This window comes from Archocentrus centrarchus, unplaced genomic scaffold (assembly GCF_007364275.1).
Source record: "Archocentrus centrarchus isolate MPI-CPG fArcCen1 unplaced genomic scaffold, fArcCen1 scaffold_118_ctg1, whole genome shotgun sequence".
Classification (NCBI taxonomy): domain Eukaryota; kingdom Metazoa; phylum Chordata; class Actinopteri; order Cichliformes; family Cichlidae; genus Archocentrus; species Archocentrus centrarchus.
The window spans coordinates 49,023-54,864 of NW_022060164.1; positions in this window are offsets into that span (position 1 = coordinate 49,023).

Sequence of the window (5,842 nt, forward strand, 5' to 3'; positions counted from 1 at the left end):
GGTGTCTCACCTGCCACACTGAGACACTGTGCTAACGAGCTTGCCCCATTGTTCACGAACATCTTCAACTCCTCACTGGAGGCTTGCCACGTGCCTGTCTGCTTTAAAACCGCTACCATTGTTCCTGTCCCCAAGAAGCCAAGGATCACTGGACTAAATGACTACAGACCTGTGGCACTGACTTCTGTGGTCATGAAGTCATTTGAGCGTCTGGTGCTGTCCCACCTCAAGTCCCTCACAGCCCCCCTTCTGGACCCCCTGCAGTTTGCCTACAGAGCCAACAGGTCTGTAGACGACGCCATCAACCTGACTCTGCACTTCATCCTACAGCATCTGGACTCCCAGGGAACCTACGCCAGGATCCTGTTTGTGGACTTCAGCTCTGCCTTCAACACCATCATCCCTGATCTCCTCCAAGACAAGCTGTCCCAGATGAACGTGCCAGATCCCATCTGCAGGTGGATCATTGACTTCCTGATGAACAGGAAGCAGCACGTGAGGCTGGGGAAGAATGTCTCGGACTCCCGGACCATCAGCACTGGCACTCCTCAGGGCTGTGTCCTCTCTCCTCTGCTCTTCTCCCTGTATACCAACTGCTGCACCTCTGACCACCAGTCTGTCAAGCTTATTAAGTTTGCAGACGACATGACTCTCATCGGACTCATCTCAGACGGGGACGAGTCGGCCTACAGGATGGAGGTCAAACGTCTGGTTTCCTGGTGCAGCCACAATAACCTGGTACTGAACGCCCAGAAGACAGTGGAGATTATAGTGGACTTTAGGAAGCACACAGCCCCTCTACCCTCCATCATCCTGACTGACACCCCCATCACCACAGTGGACTCTTTTCGCTTCCTGGGAACTACCATCACCCAGGACCTCAAGTGGGAGCCCACCATCACCTCTGTCGTCAAAAAGGCCCAGCAGAGGATGTACTTCCTGCGGCAGTTGAAGAAATTTAACTTGCCAGCAAGGACCATGGTGCAGTTCTATACTGCCATCATTGAGTCCATCCTTACCTCCTCCATCACTGTGTGGTACGCTGGAGCCACCACTAGGGACAAACAGAGACTACAGCGCGTTGTGCACTCTGCTGAGAAGGTGATTGGCTGTAACCTCCCATCTCTCCAGGACCTGTACACCTCCAGGACACTGGGGCGTGCAGGTCGGATCACAGCCGACCACTCTCACCCCGGGCACAGACTTTTTGACCCTCTCCCCTCAGGCAGGAGGCTACGGTCCATACGGACCAGAACCTCCCGCCATAAGAACAGTTTCTTCCCCTCTGCTGTTGGACTCATGAACAATTACCCTAAGACTGTTACCACCACCCTCCACAAACGCTGATGACCCTATGTCTATGCACCTGTCTGATTGCACTGATGTACATATTAGTGGAATATAGTTTACATTCTTTTATCTTTTAATTAGTCTCTGCACTGTATATTTTGTAATTTTGTAATATTGTGTTATAGTTATAGCTCTAATATCTCTGTATATTTGCAATTTGTATACTTGTATATTGTCTTATAGTTTTTATACTTATTTGTTTTTTTCTGTAAGCACGAAGTACCGCAGCAATTTCCTAATGCTGTGAACCTGTTCACCCATATGGCAATAAAAACCTTCTGATTCTTCTGATTCTGATTCGGATTCTGATTCTGATTTGTGTGCACAGCTGAGAGACAATTTTCATACAGGAGTTTTACCCAATTTGTTAATTTTTCCCCCAGTCCAAACCTATGCAGCGTATAAAACAAATATGGTAATTCCACACGGTCGAATGCCTTCTCTGCATCTAGAGAAAGCACAAGACCACTTAAAGATTTCTGCTGCAAAAACTGTATGATGTTTAGCAGCCTATGCATATTATTATATAGACTACGGCCTTTAATAAATCCAGTTTGGTCTTCATTAATAAGGAAAGGTAACAATCCTTCTAAATGTGCAGCTAAAATTTTAGACAGGATCTTTAGGTCCACATTCAAAAGCGAGATGGGTCTATACAAAGCACAGTCCTCAGGGGCCTTACCTTTTTTTAAAATCAAAGAGATATTTGCCTCTCTCAGTGACTGTGGTAGCCTCCCTAGTAAAAGAATCACTAAACATATTTAAAAGAGGGTCAATTAAGAGGCTGTGGAATTCTTTGTAAAACTCCATGCTAAGTCTATCAGGGCCAGGAGACTTGCCATACTGTAATCTTTTGATTGCATCTAAGACTTCTTTTTTAGATATAAGAGGATCAAGACTTATCTTCTGGTCCTCCATTAAGCGAGGGAGCCTAATGTAGGAGAAGAATTTGTCAATTTTTTCAACTGCATTGAGCTGTAATTCTGATTTATATAAATTTTCATAAAAGTTATTAAATATGTTATTAATGTTTATGTTCTCAAAATTTTGCTTTCCCTGGTCATCTATGACCGAAGGGATAGTCTGGGAGTCTGCCTTTTTCCTTGATAAATGTGCCAAATATTTCCCCACCTTGTCTCCATGTTCGTACAACTTTTGTTTCACAAATCTGATCTGATTTTCTGCTTCTTTAGTCAGAAGTGTGTCAAGAGCGCTTCAAAGTGCAGCTATCTCTTTAAGTTTTTGTGCAGAAAAATGTGCAACATATTCCCTCTCAACCCGCTTTAATTTGGTCTCTAAAATCTTTCTTTGCTCAGCCTCAGTACCCCTAGAAAAAGCTTTGGAGGTTTCCCGTAGTAGTGATGGGTCATTTGTAGAAGGTAAATTAGTTGACATAAATATTTTAAATTCTACTTTAAAGTAAGTCAAAAACTTTTGGTCTGTCAGGATATAAGGTGCAAACCTCCAGTGGCTAGTCTGTTTTAAAGGGTTTGGTAGGATATATTGTAAAAAAAAAAAAAACTGCAGCATGGTCTGAAACAGCTATTGGGCCTACAGTATAAAACTAGAAGTTACTGAACTTAAAATGCCTTTAGGAAGCAAAAAGTAACCAATTCTACTATAAGATCCAGATACATTTGAAAAAATGTACACTAAAAATGTACACTTAAATCCTACGATAGGATTTAAACGACAGTTAAAATCTCCCCCTATAATTGTCTGTCTTATGTTAAGGTTTATAACTTTAGAGAACAGAGATGTTAATAGATCTACTGAAGACCCAGGTGGGTTACAGACATTCAGTATAACTATTTCTTCTCCATGAATGTGAGTGTGAAAGGTCGTCTGTCCCTCTGTGTTGGCCCTGCAACAGGCTGGCGACCTGTTCAGGGTGTACCCTGCCTCTCGCCCTATGACAGCTGGGATAGGCTCCAGCCCCCCCGCGACCCTTAACAGGATGTGCGGAAGCGAATGGATGGATGGATGGATGGCTACTCCCCTGCTTCTTGTAGTGAAAGATGAAAAATATACCTGCCCATAGCCTTCCTGTTGAAGCTTTAAATGTTCACTGTCATTTAAATGAGTCTCTTGCATTAATACTATCTGTACCCCTACTTTTTAAAGATAATTTAAGACCTTTTTTTTTTTTGATAGGTGTTAGGTTCGGACCACCGTTAAATAAAGAAAGACACAGAAACCCGTAGTTGATTTTTTACCTGCAGGGAGAGTCTCCGTCAGCCAACACGCGTGTGTGTATGTCTGAGGGAGAGTCTGAACCTTCTTCCTGCTTGGCTCTTTTATTTTAGCATCATGTGAGTTTACACAAAGCTCAGGTAACAACATCACTCACTTCACATGATGAAATCACCTTCACATGATGAAATCACATATGTTTACACAAAGCTCATGTAACAACATCACTCACGTCACATGATGTAATCATGTATGTGTATGTGGGTGTGTGTGTGTGTGTGTCCTCAGGAAACAGGCGTTACCTGCTTTCCATGTGCATGTTTATGATGAACACATTGTGATACATAGTAAAACAGTTAAACGTTTATCTATTCTAACATTTCCTCCCTGTTTATCATGAACATAGCACATACTACCCTGAATGAGGTTGAGGCGAAAAACCTGTCATGCGGCTGTCTATCCTTCTTTTGACCCAAAGTCACTCTCTATTCTTTCAAGACAGGAAAACTCCTCAACGGCCCCGCCGCTCACGGCAGCCACTGCTAGTCAGTCTCACTCAGGAAAGCACCTACATACATTTGCAAATTTTAAACATTAGTTTGAAAACCAGTTTACATCCACCCCCATCACTTGGTCTCTCATTTTCAATGGGGGTTTCATATTTGGTCTTCTGTTTCACCCTCCTGCCCACCCTGCACAAGGGTACACTGATAGAAAGCTGAGAGGAAAACATTCGTCATCATTTTCCTTAAACATGGAACAATACAACTGAAAAATAAACAAAACAGTAACAGATTGACCCCTGGTGGCCCTAAGACTTTCAGCAGGGCTTGCCACCAAGCTCCAGTAGTCAGCCAAGAAAGCCAGTCCTGACTCCCTCCAGGTGTCTGCTGTTCCATATACTGCTGCAGGGTGTATACTCCTCCTTGCGGGGCGGCCAGCAAGTCCAAAACCACTCTATTCTGCATCACCATTGCACGAAAGGCGCTCAACTCTTGTGTTGCAGTCGCGATGGTCATCAGTGCGCCCAGGGTGCAGATCCAGTTCCACGTGGTCATTGCATGTGAACGAGCCATCCCTATTTAGTGGGGGATTCAGTTGTTTTCTTCACGGGTTTGAGACGAAGGTGGCCTAGGGCTCACCCCCCCCTTTGTACCCCGACTTCCATCCCCTACTCAGCGTTGGTTGGCTCAATCCTTTTGCAATGGCTGAGGTGTATCCACGTGGATCTCTCTGCTATTTTGACTGCAGTTGGTGTGGTCAGTAGTACTTTGTAGGGTCCGTCCCACCGGGGTTGGTTCCAGCACTTCTTCTTGATCACTCTGACCAGGACCCAGTCTCCCACAGCCACCGGATGTTCCTGTTGAGAAGCAGAAAAGCCTTCCTGGCCGTTTATTTGTGGCAACGACCTTTTTGCTTTGGAACAACTTTCTCATCCAATCACTCAAGTCAGTCTCTTCCTCTGCTTGTTGTTCTTCTGTGCACACCAGGAGTCTAAAAGGTTGGCCGAACAATGCCTCATAGGGGGTTATCCCTGTGTCGTTGGGGGTCACATGCATGTATGTTTTTACTAAGTCTATGTATTCTACCCAGGGCCTTCCCGTTTCTGCCATACATTTCCTTAGTCTGTTTTTACTTATAGGTCTTACTCACCATCCCCCCCTGTTGATACATGTGTTAAACCATCTGTCAATATGGCTGCTGTTTTGAATAGTGACCTAGGAAGTACAGGTTTTCATTTTATGTGGTACTTTAAGTGGAAGTGAGTGGAAAAGCACCAGTTCTCTGGAGGCCTCAACAGCGAGTGCTGCTGCACATACTGCTTGCACGAAATGTGGTAATGCTCCTGAGACTGCATCTAGGCATTTGGAGTAATAAGCAATTGGCCTTAATTTATCTGCAAAAGACTGTAACAGAGCTGAGGTCATAAACCCATCCTTGCAATCTACAGTCTGGACAAAATCTTTTTTTTGTAAATTGGAAGAGGCAGCACCAGGTCTGTTACCAGTGCTTCTTTTACTTTTGTGAAAGCTTCTCCAGCCTCTCTTGTCCATTGTATGACATCTGTCATTGCCATGGGGTTGTTGTATGTGTGCTAGGCTGCGTGTGTGTGTTAGGCGCTATACGTCAGTAATGAGTGTGAGTTGTGTGTGTGTGTTTGTAGGTGATATCTCACTTCCCTTCTCTGCTGATCAGGCAACTCGCCCTCATCTGACTTGTCTGGAGTCCTCCTCTCCGATCAGTGTGACACAGTCAGGTTAGTCCACGTTCCCTTCACCATTCATGGGCATTCATTTCG